This window comes from Tamandua tetradactyla, chromosome 17 (genome assembly GCF_023851605.1).
Source record: "Tamandua tetradactyla isolate mTamTet1 chromosome 17, mTamTet1.pri, whole genome shotgun sequence".
NCBI classification, from domain to species: Eukaryota; Metazoa; Chordata; class Mammalia; order Pilosa; family Myrmecophagidae; genus Tamandua; species Tamandua tetradactyla.
The window spans coordinates 37,348,135-37,368,384 of record NC_135343.1 but is presented as its reverse complement, the minus strand read 5'-3'; positions in this window follow the sequence as shown (position 1 = coordinate 37,368,384).

Here is a 20,250-nt window from a genome sequence, read left to right as displayed (position 1 = left end):
CTCCTTGAGAACCTCTAGTCCTTAGGGCACCTTTGATGCAGCCTCTTGCCAGGGTCGATGGCTGTACATGGAGTCTTTTGTCCTCTCTGCCCAACTCCTCCTGCCATTTCTGCTCTCTACCATCAATTTCCTCAAGGCCAAAGCATCAACTTCCTTTTCTGTCCTCTCTCTCCTGAGCAGTTGAAGTCTGAGAGCCTACTAGGAAAGAAAGGGATCTGCATCACAGGTCCTGTAAGTTCAGTCATATGACACAGAGTCTGTAATTTTCAAACACTCTGGGCCATTACTCACCCAGCTTTCAAAATCAGTTATTGCCTAATTTCCCCTATGAAGATATCCTTTTACAGGAGAGAATATAAAATGGGTTAAGAAAAAACAAAAGAAAGACCACTATGAAGTCTTGAATAGACTGAAAGCCCTTCATTCACCTTTTATTCACCAAATTTGTATTAAGTGCCTATTACATGCCAGGAACCCTGCCAGGTATTAGGATACATCCGTGAACAAAACCAAAAACATGCAAACAAAAAATAACCCCATGATTCCTCCCCTTATAAAACAGACGTGGTTGTAGGGAGTGTGGGGGTGGAAAGAGTAAATGAAGTATCCCGCAAATATATATAATTACAAACTACAACGTACTGTGCATGTAAAGTACTCACTGCCCTCTGAGGACAGGCAGGGAGGATATCTCCTTTGTCTTGCCATCTTCACTACCTGGTACTTAGTAGCTATATATTTGTAGAATTGACGCATGGATGGAGGACTACGTGAAAGAAAGAATGATCTTGTACCCTAAGAATCACTGGAGGCACATTATTAATGAGAATCTGTGAGGATTTGGAGCCTTGAGTCTGGGGCAATTTTTCCATTTTGGTTGTGAGTTTAGATTGTAAACTCAGATGATCAAATCTCTCTGCAGGTCAGCTTTCCTATCTGTAATATGGAGTGGTGCACAGAGTCCCAGAATGCAGCATCTCCTCACCAGATCTTGTTTGCTTCTCTCTGAAATTCTTCAATTGCAAGTACCTTTCTGGGAGCCAATTTATTTAAATACCCCACCAGTAAGAAGTGGCCATGCCTTTTCCCAGCAAGCACTGGAATTTTTACCCCATTTGGTCTGCAGAGCCTTCTCCAGGTTTCCCTTCAGACTTTATGGTGTAGTAGTTATCTCTGAAGCTCTGATTTCCCATTTACCTTGTGTTTTGGTTTGCTAAAGCTGTCAGAATGCAATATACCAGAAACGGGTTGGCTTTTTCAAAGGGGATTTATTAGGTTACAAATGTACAGTTCTAAGGCCATAAAAATGTCCAAACTAAGGCATCAACAAGAGGATACCTTCACTGAAGAAAGACTGATAGTGTCCAGAGTTCCTCTGTCATAACATTTGCCGGCCCCTCTCTCCTGGGTTGATTTCAAAATGGCTCTCTCAGCGCCTGTGGGTCCTTCTGGCTTCTCCTGGGATGTTTTCTTTCTCTCTCTGTTCTGAGCTCTCTTCAAAAATGTCTCTCCCTTAAAGGACTCCAACAGGTGGATTAAGATCCACCTTGAATGGGCAGGGTAACATCTTCATGGAGACAACCTAATCAAAAGTTCCCACCCAACAATAGGAATGACCCCACAAGATTGGATTAAAAGATCATAGACTGGGTGGGCCACAGTGGCTCAGCAGGCAAGAACACTTGCCTGGAATGCCAGAGGACCCGGGTTTGATTCCCGGTGCCTGCCCATGTTTACAAAAAAAAAAAAATCATAGACTTTTCTGGGGTACAGAATAGACTAAGCCAGCACACTTTGGTTGAGAGCCTTCTGGTTCCAACATACAGAAATGTACTTAAAGGAACTCAAACAAAAAGGGGGACTTATTATCAGGAAAGATGGAGAACTCATAGATGCCAGTTTAAAAAGTAATTATATCTTTTCTCTCTCTCTCTCTCTGGAATCATATAATCATTCATCTCTTCTTTGATCTGCTTGTCTTCTCCATTCTCTTCTCTGCGGGATGTCTTTCTCTACAAAGCTCTTATTTTTTACCTTTCCCAAACATGAATTTGCATGAAGCTCTGGCTGGCTGTGGCCCCAAATCTAGCTTCAACTCCACATAACTGGATTAGTCAAGACTCACTGGGATATAACTAATACACACCCAACCCAAACTAGTGTGAACAATAAATATTCAATCACACAATTGAAAAGTCAAGAGGTAGATAGCTTTAGACACAACTGGATTCTGGTACTTAAATACTTTCAGATACCTCTTTCTCTCTCTCTTTCAATCTGTTGCTCTCAAACTGCTTTTCTGTATTTTGCCTTTGATCTCAGGGAATGTGATGACAACATGGCAACCAGCCTCTCTGGGCTTCTATTGCAAGTCCTAACAATTTACAAGCCCAGAGGAAAAGAAAACATTTTCCCCAGTAGTCCTGGCTAAAATCTGGGGAGGACACTGGTTGTCCTAATTTGGATCATGTGCCTACACTTGAACCAATCACAGTAGCCAGATGTACAAAGTGGGGTCAGATCTATGTCACATGCCCATCTCCAAGACTTGGTGAGCATCAGCTCCACCCAAATCACCAAGCTAGGTGCTTCTTAGTTCAAATTCTCAAGAGAATCTGATTGTCCCAGCTTAATTCAAATGTTTGCACTTGGTCCAAGCAGCGGTGCCTGAAGAGTGAGGTTACCTGGTACAGATATGGCTTCCTAGGTTACCTCCTCAGGACAACCTATGGGTGAACAGATTCTCTTAGGAGGGGCATAGATTATGAAGCAGAATTGACTGAAAAACTAAGTCTGCCTCCTTCAAGTTCATACCTCAATCTGGAAGGGACATAGTAAAAGATATGAGCAATATCTTGAGCAATATCAAAATTTGCAGACCCATGCAATTTTTAGAACAGAAAATCATACAGTTCCAACCATCCCATCTGATAAATGGAAAGGCTTGGAGAGGTTGAATGGTTGTCCAAATTTCATAGCTTTTTTGTTGTAGGGCCTGATATAAACTTGAAGTCTGAAGTCTCCTGACTCCCAAGTTAAGATTTGCTTAATACACCATGATGCTTAGCCAGTGACCTTGGACATTGGTTCAACTTCTCTAGGGCAGGGCTACTTCTGTGCTCCCTCATTGTCCTTCCTTGAGACCAGCAGACTCATTCATTATGAATAGCTGCCAGGGCTCATTCCCTAGAGGGAATTTGATTTCATACAAGTATTTGTTGGAGACTAACTCCATTTTCTAGCAGGTGTTATTTGCTAAGGGTATATGGGGTGTTTAATACTTTTTGGTTGGATGGGGTTTAACAAAGTTGCTTCTTGCCTTCAAAGAGCTTATAGTCAACTTAGTAAGACAAGACCTTGACACTTGTAATGAATACAGACAGGAGAAGATACTAATTAAGTACAAGTTGAATATTGAATTCTATTATTTATAGCTTTTTTCCCCTGCCACATCACATTCTTTCTACCTTTAATTACAGTTATTTCTGTTAGAGTTTTCCCTCCCTAGGTTTGGGCTGTTTTCACTGGGTCATGAGCAGAGGGCAGTTCTCATCCCTTTTTGGGACTCAAGGATGCACTTGGGAGAACATCCCACATGTCAGAAGCTCTGGAGTTCTCTGCTCAATCACAGTGTTCCTTGGGACAGTCCCTTCTCCTTTACTGAAGTCAGCCACCTTTTCTGAGTTTACTTTATTGTGAACTGAGGGCCTGTTGGAGGTGTTCTCTTGTGGTTGGACAAGAGGATGAGATGGGCTGGCTTCCCAGAGCTGAGATGGAAGGAATCATTCTTGCTGCAGAGGACATGGGAGACAATTGAATGGGATAGAGGAATCTCTCCCAGATATCTAAGCTCTGTGGACAGTGTGTGGATTGGAAGACACATGACTTGTATCTAAAATAAACTGTTTTGAACATTCTTCTGGATGAAAAGTCTGTGCCTGGCCAGCGAAAACAAACCGTGGTATCCATCTCTTTCTCCAATAGACAGTATAGGTTCCCCATTCCCCAGGAAAGTGGGGAGAGGCCAAGAAAAAGGGTAGGAAAGTGAAAGAGAAAAATTTTATTCTGCTATACACATAACTAGGGCATAAAATCTGCCCAGATGCGCAAACAGGGGTCTGCCAGAACTTGGTTCACCAAGTGACTGCAACCCCAGTGTGGACAACTGCTGCATACTGACCTTGATCAGGGAGTGGGTGCCCTACATGTTACAGATGCCCTAACACCATCTCCCCCAATCCCCTCTCTCTCTGCTACAGCCACCCAGGGCTTTAGCTTCCCTATGCGCCATTCTTTCTCCCTCAGTTGAGCCTTTGCACATGCCATCCCTTCCTCCCCTCCCTTCTCTCCTCTTCATCTAAGTAACTCCTACAGTTCTTGGAGATCTTGGAGATCCCTCCTTGGGCAAGGCTTCCCTCTAATAGACACCTGTGGCATTGGGTCCCTCTCCTTAATAGCACATAACCCTGTGGCATCATTGTCTCCCACACTGGAATGTAAGTTCCCTGAGGGCAGCAACTGTGTGTGTATTTGGGTTCACATGGCACCCATGTCCAGGCCAGTGCCTGATTCCTGGAAGCACTCAGGAGATATTTGCAGAAGGTCAACAAAGTTAACCTGGAGGTTAGACCTGACAGAGGGCAGGATGGGAGGCTAAGTGGGCAGTCAGGATGGGGGCTGAACTGAGGGTGACGTCAGGCTATGTGGAAAATGTGGGGCAGGGGCAGGACACAGAGAAGGGAGGCTAACAATATCTAAAACGTGGTAAAGCCCAAGGCTGCTCTGAGGAGCCCAAGAACAAATCCCAAGGGAGTCAGACCATGATTGGGATAAAACTGGGAATGGCAGGTTGAGTAGGCAAGTGGGAGGGGTCAGTGTCAATGCTGGACCCAGAGGCTGCTACCCAAGTCAGGTTTCTACCTGCCCGGGTAGGCAGGCCATGTTTTAAGGACCAAGGTGAAAGAGAAGATGGAAGGAGACCTTCTGGAACAGTGGCTTTCTATCCTGGCTGCACATTTGAAGAGCTTGGTATGTTTTTCAAGCCGATGAGCCCTGGGCCTCATCTCTAGAAATTCTGACCTTTGTTTTCATCCTAAAGGCAATGGGAACCTGAAGGTTTAAGCAGTTGGGTCAACGTGTTTGTGACATGATGTTTGTATGGATAACAGATTGGGGCGACCAGTTAGGAGACTCTTATGAATGAGACTCAGGAATAGGCATTTGCAAATGCATCCTGTTGTTTAAAATGTGCAGCTACAGTTGGGAACCACTGTTCTAAAGCAACAGTCGTTAATCTTATATGAACAACAGATTTTTGCCTGGGGAGCTTTAAAAGCTATGGATGCCTGGGCCTCACTCCCAGAAATTTTTATTTAATTGGTCAAGGGTGGCTTGTGCATGTGGATTTTTCAAAGCATCTCCAGATGTTTCTCATGTACAGCCAGGGTCGAGAACCTTTAGAGACTTCCTACTCCACGTGCGGTCTGTGGACCCACAGCGTCACATCACCTGGGAAATCTGTTAGCAATGTAGAATTTCAGCACCCGCCCTGGACCTACATTTTTAACCCCAAATCTGCATTGTAACAAGATCTCCTGGGTGATCCTTAAATACATTAGCGTTAGAGAAACACGGGGCCTAGAGATACCCAAAGTGTGACCCCCTGGGAACTTGTTAGAAATGCAGATTCCCAGGGTCACCCCAGACCCGCTGAACCAGAAATTCCAGAGGTGGGACCCAGGGTCCTGTTTTCATAAGCACACGGGGTGATTCTGGTGCATGCTAAAGTTGGAGAACCATCATTTCAGAGAGATAAAGCAATAATTTCAGAGTGAGGATCCACCAGGGAATCTGGCCGGCTGAGTATTTCAGAGGTTTGGGGTTAACTCACTTCCCTGACCTCTGAGTGTGACTTTGGCTTCCAATCAAAGAGGCCGAAGATGAAGTGCGGGGCCTCTTTTGTGAGGCCACCTCCCTCTGTCTTGGGAAGCCGCCAGCTTGACTGTTTTCTCACAGTCCCTCTGATCTTCCACCCCAAGTCTCTGCCGGAGGCTATGCTGCCTCCTGCCCAAGGCCTAACGACCTGATGGGTTTTGTATGAAGCAAATAGAAGATGAGAGAGCAGAGAGAGCAAGGAAGCCAGCAGCCAAGCTGCGAAGCCTCAGAGCTGCAGCTTGAGAAGGACTAAGGAAGCAGATGCTATCTGCTTACAGGAAGAGGGTCTTCTCTTTGTGGTTAAAATGTGTAGCGCGGACGGGCCAGGTGGCTTTGCAGGTAGAGTTCTCGCTTGCCATGCCAGAGACCCGGGTTCGATTCCTGGTGCCAGCCCAAGCCCCACCCCCACCCCCCAAAAAATGGTCAGAGCATGACCTGGGAAAGTGAGGCGAGGCCACTGAAATTGGCTGAAGGAAGGCTAATTCTCCCCACAGATGCATTTCTCTGGGTGCCCCCCTCCGTGTAAATGTGCAGCCACAGTCGGGATTCCCCCCAAATATCTACCTCTTTTCTACCTCTAGCTTGCGACTAAGCCTTGAGCAGATAACAAGATAACAAGCAACAGTAAGGGAACAAACTTTGGCAATGGAATTGGGGGGCCAGCAACTCACAGCAATGATATCAAGGATAGGCTTTCCGTACATTCCCGGTTGCTACAATCCCTCTGTCCTGCTTTTGCGGAACATTTTAAGGAATGCTCAGAAGGATCTGTCAATGTGCTTCAGACACAGGCTAAAGGCCTGAGGCTCCACTTAGGTGTTTTATATGGGACAGGAAAAGGTTTTGGGCCTTTACCCCACCTCTCTCCTTTCCCTAGTAAGAAGGAAAGGAGTTCTTCCTTCCTGACACAGAGTAAAGACATAAATACTTTATTAGCATAAAAATGGGGGGGGGGGTGTCTGATTCTCTGGGACAGGATAATTGATGCTACTTTGAAATTGGTTCTTGCTATATTTTTTCCTCCCCTATTCTATGAAGGTAGCTGGGCTCTTTGAGGATCCTTCTGCCAGAAAAATTATCCAAAACCTGGAAATAGGCAAAAGAGAGTAGTAGTAGGTATTCTTCAAGTGCATTGCTGGGCTTGGTTTACTATTTTATTAGGCTATTTTACAGCTTTGTAGGGGCAGACATTAAATTATAGATTTTTCTCTGGTAAATGCAAATAATTTCTGTCCAGCAGAAAGGGTAACCCCCACAGTGATGGTTTACGGCCCTGTTGGGCATTAACTGGTTTTGTATCCAACCCAGCAATCTCCTAAACTGCCTGTATATACCTAGATTCTCATATACTCTTAGGATTAGTGTTAAATGTCTTACTGGCTCCCTTATTAATTATAACTGAGTAAAATCTTTGGCATGTGTTCATTTTATATTTACATGAGTCATATTTTTCAACTTTATGAAAATCATAATCGAACACTCCAAAAATAGTTCACGTTGCAGACAACCTCTTCTCCTTGCTTTTTTTTTATTTACCCCAAAAGTCTGAGCTTCTTGAGAGGTATATTCTAAGTGCGGAAGGAAAGAAAGTAGAAGCAACAAGACAAAATGGGGGAGAGTCCCCAAGACTGGGAAGGCTCTGGGGTCCACAGGTTCTAAAGATCATGCTGGCCTCTAGCTTGCTTGTGCACCGAGCCCTGGAAAGGTAGCAGAGTTTCCAGAAGGGAATGGCTGAATGGGGCACCTCAGGACTGGACCCTAAGCATGAAGCCCCAAGGCTCTACAAAGATCTGAAGTATGGAACAGCTCTGATCGAAACCACTTTAAGTCAAAGGTCTCTGGATAATGTCCAGCTGAGAAGGGACCAGTATAGGCCAAGGGTCAGGGGGTCTTTGAGCTGCATAAGATACCTGGCAGCTGGTTACATAAGTGAATATCCTTGTTCTCGGGAAATATTCATGGAAATATTGTGTCCAAGGAGCATGATGTATGTAATCTATTCTCAAATGTTTAGGAAAGAACTAAACAGATAGACAGGCAGACAGACAGAGATAGATAGATAAATGGATGGATAGACTGGTATAGTAAAAAAAAATTTGGCAAAATTTAAAAGTTAGTGGATCTGGATATCTGGGAAGTTCTCTGTATGAATTTTGTTTTATTTTTGCGACTGTCCTATAAGTTTGAATTATTTCAAAATAAAAAGTTTAGTTTTGCTTATAAAAGGTAACTGTGACCATCACACCTTCCCAGAGGTATTAAGAGTCTCAATAATGAGTGAATCCAAATATCCCACTAGCCCAGTGGGTTGAAGACTGAGAACCAGATGTAAATAAAGCAAATCAATGTGACATTTCTCAGACACTGGAGAGTGGAGTAAGATTCTGGTCTGCTACATTAGGAGGAAACAGTCTTGTTTGTCTTGTGTGTATGCTTGCTGGTATTTCAAAGACTCAGCTGCCCTCAGAGTAGCAAATAAGGAAGTGTCCTTAGTCCAAAGGAAGCTCAGGTCAGCCTGTTTAAATTCACCACCAATGCTGGAAAAATAACTTGTTACCTTCCTGGGGAGAATCAATCAGTATGCTGAAAAGTTGAACATGTGGTCAAAGTTATCATGCTGGGGTGATTTGGAAGAATGCTTGGTCGGGTCTCCTGACAAAAAAATACTAATCTCAGCACCTAACTTTCCTTCATCATATCTTCATTCTTTCAGTTTTCAGATTTCCATATTTCAATATACCTATTCCTGGGAAACCATAAATCTAAGTTAGCATTTCCCAGGCATGTTCAATGAATATGCCTGGGTTAGAATCACCTGCAAAATGTGATTAAAATATGTGTTCATGGACACTGTGCCAAACTGATTGAGTCAGATACCGTAGGAATGAGAAATGGAATGGGCTCAAGTGTTCCAGGTGATTCCAATCAATCCCCTCTAAAATCTGAGAACCTCTGGGGCAGGGTGAACTGAAGTGGAGCAGGGATGGGCTTGGAGCTGGGGCATAATTTTACAATAAACATGTCCGACAGTGTTTCCATCTGGGGTCACAGGCCACAAAGGAGTGGCCTTCCCTAGATATGTTGCTCCCACATGACATGCAGGGTTTGTGTGTATAAGCATCTGTAAACTTTTTTTTAAGAAGAGCAGTCTTAACCTCCATTGGGCTCCCTAAAACCTTGCTACTCAGTGTGTGGTCCTAGGACCTACAGCACTGACATCACTGGGAGTTTGTTAGAAATGCAGATTTCCAGGCCAAGCCCCCACCTTCTGAGTCAGAATTTGACTATTAACACAATCTGCAGATGATTCTCTTGCAGTTAAAGTTTGAAAAGCACTGGTCTAAAAGTGAGGGGTGGGTTGAAGGATAAAGGGTCTAAAAGGAACAAAAAGCATAGAAAAGGAAAGTCTCAAATTCACCAATTCCCAATTAATTGAAGGACACTGAATAATTGTGTATATGTGTCCACAGGAAAATGAATTAGATGCTTTCTCCAGGGTTCTCGTAGTTTCAGGAGCCCATGACTGCTCCTCTGTGTGGTTCTATGGCTTGGCCAGCCTGGACCTCCCTGTCCCCTTGCCACCTTCCTTCAGGTTCTCTACCATGGCAGTGAGGTCAGCCATGGGCGGCAAAGCCCCATCTCAGCCCAGGGTCTCCTGGCTCTCCTTCCCAGGTGCTGTGCCCATGTGCTCCTGCAGATGGGCTACTGCAGAGAGACAGATTCACCCAGACACCTGCAGGGTCTCTTAAGAGACACGGTTGAAATTGCACCGCCACAAGGGGAAAGAGAGAGCAGCATCTCTAAGCCTGTTAGGCTCCCACAGTTTGCTCCTTTCTGAAGTTGGTCCTGGTTGCTCTCCCACTGTTCAGTGCCCACCCACACTATCCTTCCTCTTCTACAACGCCTATCAGAAGACTGGTTACTCTGCTGCCAATGTTCAGCTGGCCAGGGGCCAGGGTGTGGCTGTGGCTGACTGGCTAACCACTTAGCGGAAGCAATAGTGTCCCCCTCCACAAGCAGCAACTGGCATCTCCCTTCTGCATAGGAACTGCAAAGGAGCCTCCTGGCTTGCCTTGAGCTGGGTTTGGCTGGGGGCTGCTCTGGGGAAGGGCTCCAAGGCCTTCATTGCTCCATTCTATGTATCACCTACCTTCCAGACCTGCCCTCCCTCTGTCCCTCTTCTTTCTTTACTCATCTCTAATTCCTTCCATTGATATTTTACCCCATTCCACCTCTCAGTTGACTGTTTCCAAATGTTCTCAGATATCATTTTTGGGTCTCCAATTCCCTTCTAGCTACTACCCTAGTTTTCTCTCCTCCAACAGTAAAACTTCTTGGAACAATTGTCCCCACATATTATCTCCTCTTATCTTCCATTCATTCTTTAACGCACCACCCTTCACCTTCTATGTCCACTGCCTGGCATGTTGCAAATCCAACAGACGCTTCAGTTTTTAGTACTTGGCTTCTCAACAGAATTTAACACAGTCGACACACTCACCTTTTGTCTCCCATGGGGTCCAGACTCCCTATTTTCTTTCTACCTCCTTCTTGGTTTCCTTTTGCCTGCTTGTCCTATTTCACCTGTAATTGAGCCCATAGCTCAGGAGTTTCTTGTCTTTTCTTTCTATATTCTCTTCCTAAAATTTAGGAGAAATTTCATTATAGAAAAACAAAGACTTTTTTTTTTTTAAGCACATCTCAGTATGGACTGAAATTCATCCCTAAAGAACAAGCAAACATAATTCTTGAATTTCAAACCATAATAAGTGCTTGGAAAGAAAAATCTAAACATGGAAGTATGTGAGAGAGACTCATAGAGAGTTGATTTATGCTGGGTGGAGATGGAGGAAAGACATCTCTACGAGAAGTAACTTTCAAGGTGAGACCTGAAGGCTGAGTGAGGGGGGGTGGGCAGGTGAAGGGTCAAGAGAAGAAGCCAAAACAAAACACAACAAGAAACAGCAAAGGCTAATGCTGTTAGATGAGATGAGATGACAGTCACCTTCCCAACTCCAGCCCAGACCTCTTCTTTCTATGGCCTACTACCTTTTGGACATTTCCATTTGGGTGTCTTTTTGGTATCTCAAACTTAATATGTCCCAAACAGAAGTTTAGATTTTGCCACACATACTTGTTTTCTCCCCAGAGCCTCTGCTCCCCTGTAGTAAATGGCTTTATTTTCTACCAGTTGCTCAAAGAGAAACCTGAGATTTATCGACCCTTACTTTCCCTTATGTCCACATCCAACCCAGTAGCAAGACCTGTTAATTCAGCCACTAAAATATACCAAGAATCCATGCACTCTCTCCATTGGCACCAGTCTGATCTGAGCCACCATCTTCTCTCATATGAAACACTGCAATAACCTCTCAACTGCTCTCCTAATGTCCGTTCAGGCTATTCTTCATCTACTCTCTGTACACCAACAAGTGTGACCTTTACAAAATGGGAACTGGATTGTGTTTTTCCCCTGCTTAAGGTCCTTCAACAGCTTTCCATATGACTGAAAATGCAAATAATTTGCCATGTACTGCACAGCCCCCATGGTCTGGCTCCTGCCCATCTTTCCCACTTCACTTTGAGCTACTCTCCTTTCACTCTCTCAGTCCCACCCTCGCAGCCCCATCTTTCAGTTCCCCAAAGCCATCACACTCTTGTGTGCTATTTGTCACCACTCAGGTGCCTAAGAAATTAATTTTTCTCTAGACCATTGAGTTCATACTTTACAGAGTGGTAGAAACTTATTCTCAGCCAACTCGAAGCTCTCCTCCTTCACTGGTGGTGTCTAAGGTGTCTACATTCCTAGACATTTAAGTTGTACCAGATCATTGGGTTGGTAAAGGCCCAAAGGTCTGGAGGCACCAGTCTATGAGTGTATTCATTCAAACATTCTTTGTTCTCCTAATCATAGGTCATCGAGGCATGTAGGTCATTGCTGAGATGAGTTCCTCCTCTCCTTACCCTTTCCTGTGATGGGGTTTCTCTTTGTGTCTTTCACATCTCACTTGAGAGCCGAGTATAAGACCTGTTTGTCCAGGCTTACTGAACCCCAAAACCCATTATGGTTTTGTTTCCTCCCCTTCCCCTGCTCCCACACAGCTCTCCAAGATAGACAGCATTCTGGTCTCATCATGCCCCTTCTGTCTCCCTTCCCACAGGCCTGGGGTGTCTTTTCTAGTCCAGAGGAGACACCACCCTCCTCAAACCCCACTTCTCCCAAATATTTTGGCTCTGACTGAATCTTCTACAGTTCTCTAAGGGCTTTTAGGCTCTTGGAAATCAAAGCCAGAAAGATTCATTTCTTTGTGTAATTCCTGCCTTAAAGCAATCAAGTAGGTTGGCTTGGGGGACAGGCAACTGTGGGCAATAAAAAGAAAATAAAACATCAGTAAATATTTCAGAAATATTACCCACACAATTTGTTCAATACCCAACTCCCCCATAGAATATAAGTTCCACAAGGACAAGATTGTGGTATTTTGGGTTTCTTTTTTCACTGCTGTGTGTCCACAGCTGGGTCCTGTGCCAACTATGGAGTTATCTTGTTTGCTTCTCCATTTACAGTGAGTCTCCCTCTTACTTGGCCCTGGTTTTCCATGTACTCATCAACACTGTTTTTTTTCATGCCCATTTTTCTTCTTATTATCCATTTCTCAAGGTTATTTCTCATGCCTGGTATAGATTTCCAAAAGTTCCACTATCCCTTCTCATCTAAATAACTTACAGAACTTCAATGAATAAAGTATTTGCGAGCAAGGTTCATGTACTTTTTGTATGACCTATGACATCAGCTGTGGAACTCACCAAAAATCTATTAATGCTTCCATCACTACCATCCATTGCCAAAACTCACTGCAAACCTAAAAGCACGGAATTATATACTTAAATGTAGCTAAAAGGAGAAATTTTAGGTTTATATATGTTAAATTTGGATACAAATTTAAAAAAAAACACAGGGCTGCACAAATGTTAAGTTAGGATATGAATTTTAAAAGAACACAGGGCTGTAGAAATAGTGAACACAGGGCTGTACAAATAGTGAACCCTATTGTAAATGATGTTAATAGCAAAACTATAAAAATGCTCTTTCATGAATTTCAACAAAGGTACCATACTAATGCAGAGGTGTTAATAATAAGGTGGTATATGGAAACCGTATTTTATGCATGACTTTTCTGTAAATCTATAACTTCTCTTATTAAAAAAATGATTTAAAAAATTGATGGATTGGTTGATTCCTCCTTTAGTCTTATCTCTGTGCTTCCTTCATGTAAGGCCAGATTAAGTTCTGCAGGAGCTCTAAAGCCCTTGGTCATTTAAAAAAAAATAATTACTAAATCATAAAATAAGTTGAAGAAGGTCCCACAAGTTAGTTTTTACCCATGAAGACTATTCAATGCTTTGTCTGAATATTAAACTTTTTCAAAATCTTCGTTTGTGAACATGGAGGGGGAGGGACTGGTGACATGCATTGCTTTGCTTGTAGCCAAGGCACACACTTATCCTGTTTTATGGGGAATCCCATAATATCTTCACTCCATGGTGGTATGGAGGCATTGGAGAAGCTGATGACTGCCGTCCCATCTGATTTTGGCAGCCATCATAGTTGTGGAATCCCTGGAAGATCACCAGATCATTTGCCATGTCCTGACCATGCTCCTGAACAGTTTGGTTGCCCACTTGCACAGAGATATAAACAGGTCTTCTTTTCTGTGCAAAGTGAAGTATGGCTGGCATAGCAGTCAGTGTAATCAAGAGATGGAGGAGTCAACCAAGTAGAAACTGGGCCAGAACTTTCACCCGACAAGACTTGGAAGGAGAAATGGGCATTGAAGAAGTAGTTAATAAGGGCAAAGGCAATAGTTACTGGGATTCATTTACAATTACAATAGACTCTCTTCCATCCACTGGGCCTTGAGTGCTTTAACTCAGGGTGCCACCCTAATTCTGTCTGTTATGTGAATGTTTTGTAACCAAATGACAAGAATCACGCAGTTCTGGTTCCAGACTTTACATGGAGTCTCCCTTACCCAGCTTACCTGATAGGGAAATGCACAGACAGGCTAAACTAATGCCCCAATGTCTAGACCACAAGCAAGTATGGTATGAATGAATAGGTCATAAGTCTTCCGTGAGTTCTTAGGGAAACAGAAGATCAGTGCAGAAGGTTTTCAGCTTTATTACTTCTTCTCCAAGAAGCTAAGTTGGACCATTTAAAAAAAAAATATATATATATATGCATTTAAATTTTGCATTCCTGAATGTTCCAGGGACTGGAAAGAATTGAACCAGATTATAAACAGTTATAGCTTGGCTGAATCAGCATGATTTCGCCTTTGACCACTGAGGTGCAGCAGGCACATTTACATTCTGTTCTATTGAAAACTGAATCAAATCATTTTTCTCTTTCTACTTTCTACTCCATAATTATGGATACTAACTCTAAATTCCATGAAATAGTATAGAGCTTATGTTGAGATGAATTCTTAGATGTAGGTAGATATTGAACTATCAAATTGCCCTTCTTTAAGGGTAAATGACTTGCTCAACTTAAAATATATTTTAATCATCAGTAAGACATTCCAAGTTCCAAGGACAATAATAATAAATGGCAGAATACATAAAATAGCTGCAAATCTATTTACAAAATAGATAATTACAAAAATAGCCTAGAAAATAAAATATAATAAAAACCACAAAGTCATTTATATAAATGGCATTTGTTTTCTTGTTCAAGTGATGAGGCAAAAAGCTAATACATTAATTAGATTTTTGAATATCAAAGGGTGATTCTAATTTGTTTCCTTAAGCTTGTAGCAGGCAAATTAATTCCCCCATTTGATGTCTTTATATTCACAAATGGAGAATGTATGATAATTCATCACATATATTCTGGCTCTGTTCTGAATAATGGACATGACTAACTCTTTGAAATCATTCTTTTTGGAGAGTCTTGTGTTGTAAAGAGTGGTTTTCTGTCTCAAACCACTTAACAAGAGTTAATGAGGAAAATAAGAGTGCCGTGACTGATAATTGTAATCAGAAGTACCAAGTTGGCAGAAATGCCTACCAACGTATCCCAAATCTGTAGGAAATAAAAGAAATGTAGAACAGGGTAAAACATTACCATTTCACCATATTTGAACCTATCTTATTTGGGACACAAATGGTTTCCCTGCACTCTTGCATCGACATGTGAAAAATGTAGGCAAAAGATATTTTCATATCAGTTAAGTTGAATTTCTTTTTTTAATCAGGTAAGTTTCCAGTTGTTGGAATACTACCATGGCCAAAATTAAAATGTAAACCCCAGAGGTTTTAGTTTTCATCCACTCAGGGAAACATTGGATAAAATGAACCAATCCCAAAGGGAAAAAGAAAAACCATAAGAAAGTCCCATTTAAAATGGAGTCAAGTCATCTGGAATAATACTGGGTTCATGGTGGGGTGGTGGCTCTCCCAAATTCTTGTCTCTATCTCCTTTTGCCTTCCATAACTCTACAGGGGGCTTGGAAGTGAAGACAAGTGGGGATTCCACCCACAGGCTAAGCAAAGGGAGAATCTGTAGCAGTAAGTGTAGAAAAAGGGAACACCTCTCTACATTCATGCTGAGGAAATTGCAATACTACAACTGCTGATCTGCCCTCAAAATCGCCAAAGTCTGATTTCATAACCAAGGCTCTTTCTTTAATAATTAAAAAAAAAAGTTCTGAAATTATGAGGTGCAAAGATCACCAAACAGACGCCATATTCATTTAGCCAATAAATCTGAGATTAGTCAAAAGCCCTGTTGTTCTCTTCTGTGTTTCTCCTGTCCCAACAGATGACTCAGTCAGACTCACACTGGGCTCCATCACAGTTGAGGCCTTCAGTGGCTAAAAACGACTCAGCACTTCAGGAAATTGGTACTCTGATTTCTCAAGGGAAGTCTGATTATGTCTTCACATCTTGGGACCCACCCCACTGTGGTTCCACGTCATCCAAAATCGCCCCCAGAGCTGGAGTGTGGCAGACACAAGAGCCTCCCCAGCCTATAAAGGACTTTTAGAGGCTGATTGTCTCTGAAGATGGTTACAGTGACTGTGCTCTGGAATGTAGCTCATGAAGCAGAATATTATTAGGCTAAAACCCACATTCTGCAGAGGAAGTGGAAATTCGGAAATTCTCCAACTGGCTGGTGAGCCTCTCAGTCATTGACCTCTGGGCTCCATTTCCAAGGGCAGCCTCTTGGAAAGAAACCAAGGGTCCAGGTTACAAAGAGGTATTTGACTTCAGGCACCACCTGGTTTCCCTGGATACCAACATTCCAGGGTTCAGGTTGGTTTCTTGGGAAGCTCCTGCCTGGGCCTGAGCTCTTTGTCCCCTTGAAGAAGCTGCCCTCCCCTGTATGCCTCCACACAGATAGCCCTGTTCGTTTCAGATCAACAGCTCCATCTGACGAATCCTAAACCGGTCCCAACCAGACCAACTGGAAAGGGCCAGGGTTGATTCTCAAACTCTTTATGGACCCCCAAGCCCAATCCCTACCATGTGGGGTCAGTTGTCCATCTCATTAAGGGGATTGACTTTTCCTTTTTTTCTTTTCCTTTACACGAGGGTCCTAACCTTAGAGTCCAGAACTTTTAGAAAACCCTTTCTAGTCCTTCAGGCTCTCTTGGGAACAAAGCACTGGTGGCTCCTTGAACATCCCAGGTCACTGAGCTAGACAGGCAGTTTTGTTCTGACTACTGTCCTGGCTGTAGGCAGGTATTTAGGTGCCCTTTTCGTGACAAAATTTGCAGTTAAATACTGGACTCTTATTCAAACAGGAAATTTACATTTTTTGCATTCTTTACCCAGAGTTAAAGAGGATTTTACAGAAGCAACAGTGCATATTAAGAATTTGTGGAATGTGAATGTTCTTCATATTTTTCCTTCTGTGGGTAAGAATGTTACTTTCTCCAGCCTCTTCATCCCTGTGTGACAATGGCCCACCTTCCAGAGCTTACATCACTCCTCATCTGGTTACAGCTCTGAAAAGCCTGGATCGTGGCATGGTGGTCACAAGGTCAGTCACTGGCATAAGTGCAAACTCAGATTAAAATCTCTAGGTCACCCCATTGGGGTAGGGGATGAAGAGGACTAGTAAAAGAGGAAAAAGGATAACCAGGAAAGCTTAATAACAAGTAAAAATAAAAAGTGATAGGGTCTTCTACTAAGGGGACAGGTAGGGTAAAGAAACAGGAGCATGAATGAATGAACTGTTTCAGGATCTTAGCTGTGAAGGAAAAAAGAAGGACAGTGCCAGGGCATGTGAGGAAGATCAGGAAAGGGGGAACTGACCATGTTCCTAGGCTGCAGCAGAAGGTTCAAAAGTGAGGAGAAAAAGAGAGAAGGAATAACCAAGATAGCAAAGATCCAAGAGAGCCAGGATCCCGAGGACCAGTAGCACCATTACTTCTGGGCAGGAGAGGATCCAGGATGGAATCACTGAGGAATCAAGATGAGGAAGGGCTTCCGGGTGAGTGCAGCTGCAGGAGAGCCTGCAGTCCGGAGGGGGCCGGGGGATGAGTCATGGAAGTTTGTGAAACAGAAACCTCGGCTGTCTTCTCAAAGAAGAGTGGTGGTCATGGAGAAGGGAATGAGGCACAGTGGTGAAGGTTTGGGATGGCATCTGGGAGAAAAGGAGAGGAGAGGATGCCAATCAGGGGCATGTGAAAGGATCGCTGTACTGAGAGGCCCTGAAACTAGAAGGCAATAGGGGTAAGTGTGCCACTTAGAAGGCTGATGAGAAGTTCCAGATTAGAATGAGCAAATACCCAGAATTATTGCCACAATTTCCCTATTGCGCCCATGGCAGTCAACATTAATTGACACCCATGTCCTTTCCTGCTGAACTCAAAAGCCTTCTCAACAGAGCACCCTAGGTAACCAGTACCAATTAATTGGGATTGGCCTATGAGGTGGAAGCCACTTTCAGTTTTGGTCCAAATGAAAGATAATAAGCCTAGATTTAGTGTTAAGCAGCAGTGATGAAGAGAGAGCAACAGTGGAGGAGAGTCTACTGAAGGAGACGGAGAACATTCAGCCTCTGTGAGGGTGTCAGTCAGAATTCCTCTGGGGCACACCCCTGAGACCTGTTTCCACTGAGGCCCAGAGCTTGCCTGGGCTTTCCTTCAGTGTTCCCAAGTCAAGGTCCCAGGACAGTCAGCCTTGACAGATACACTACCATGGGCAATTGTTTCCTGGCCCTGGCTGGTCAGACCTTGTTGGGAGCGTGCAGTGAATTCCCTTCCGTCACTATAGGTCATAGTGTTCTAAAAGCTAGATCCAGCCTGATGCTACTAGGAAACAGGAGACTCTGGGGGCCTATCTCTGAGAAACATCTTTCACTTTATCTTTTCCTTTGGGTGAGCAGCTTCAGCTGGCAGGAAGCCTCATTTCCTTTTTCTGCATCGGAACTTCTTGATTTTAAGCCTTTGTTTTCTTCAGCCATTGCAAAACTGATGAATGACTGGTTGGGCGATATGGGCAATGCGATGGATGACAGGGAAAGAAGCTGATGAGTGACATTAAGCCCAGTGACAGTAATAGATCAGACATTCATATAGAGAGTTAGCAACATTAATCCCTGGTTTGTCACCCCAGCTTCCTTCAGACCATTATTAACATAAAAAGGAAGACATCATCTATATTGGGACCTTTTGGTCCCCAGTTGCTTAGGATTTCTTTGGTTTTATAATGAAATGATTTCAATGTGAAGTCTTCAGGGACTGGTTTCTGCTGTCTAGTTTTTTGTTCGTCTATGTTTGTTTGCTTGTTTCTCCTTAGGCATGTGTTTTGGTTTATTAAACTACTTGAATGCAATATACTATATATGGAATGGCTTTTGTAAAGGGAATTTATTAAGTTACAAGTTTATAGTTCTAAGGCCATAAAAATGTCCAACCATGGCATCCAGGGAAAGATACCTTGACTCAAGAAAGGCCAAGAATATTAAGAATGTATGTGCTTGTATGTTGTTTTATCAATAAAAATTAAAAAAAAAAAAAAAAAAAAAAAGACCAAAGGGCCCAGAACACCTCTGTCAGCTGGGAAGGCATGTGGCTGGTGTCTGCTGATCCTTTGGCTTCTGGTTTCAAACAGCTTCCCCAAGGGTGTTTTCTTTCTGCTTTTCCAATTGTCTCTGTCTGTGTCAGCTCTGAAGCAACTGCTCTCTATGCCTCTGACCTTCCTCCAAAATGTTTCCCCTTTGAAAGGACTAGTAAACGAATCAAGACCCAAATTGAATGGGCACAGTCACGTCTCCATTTAATCAAAAGGTCACACCCACAACTGAGTGGGTCAATCCCCAAAGAAACAATCTAATCAAAGGTTCTGCCCTAAACAATATTGAATCAGGATTAAAGGACATGGCTTTTCTTGGGTACACAACAGTTTCAGACTAGCATGGCATCTATTAGAAGAAACAGGAGCTTGATATGATCCAAACGATCTAAAAAAGACTAGAATTTAACTGAAATATACAGACCTATAGATTCAAATCCTTACTGTACTAACAAAGGAAAGTACCACATTGAAAAGTGAGTGTGCTTGAGTGTGTGAATATGTGCATGTGAGTGTGCATATGTGTATATGTGTAAGTGTGTGTGACACGGGCAGGGACAAAAGAAGGTTAGCGATCAAAGCGGCCTTGCATGGACTGGCACAAATGCGACTTGGAAATGCCTATGACCAGACGCACATCTCTCTGGTTAGAAGCCTGGGAGTGACCCACGGTCCAGGTCACCCACAGTCCTGGCATCTCCTCAAGTCTGAGCTGTATCACAGCATTCAGCCTCCCACCTTTTCCTGTGCCCTCTCCTACCCCCACACAATTAGAGATTAAGTTCTCTCAAATACGTAGCAGAAACTCTTGGGGTGTAGTCTCTTTTAGGCTAGGACCAAGAATATGTGTCCATGTTGCTTCAGAGAGCAGAAGGAACCTGGTAATTGATTTGAAAACAAATCAACATTATAGTTGCATGCAAAAGTTCCCAGCTTTAGGCCTTGTCCCAATAGGGCTTTAATGGCTATTAAAGGGTTCCCGCTCCTTCCCAGTTTGCAGAAGGGACCTTTTCTCAGCTAATAAACATTGAGGATGAATATGAAGGACACATAGATTAAGACCAGCTGACCTCAGAGAGTTTACAGACTAGCTTGGAAGGTGATATTAACACACCGTGGGTGACAGGTTCCTTTATGAATCCATGCACAATTCCTAAAGAGTGTGCGAGGTGTGGGAGGAGGAAATCCATCAGTTTCAGGGTAATAAGAAAAGCTTTTCTGAGGATG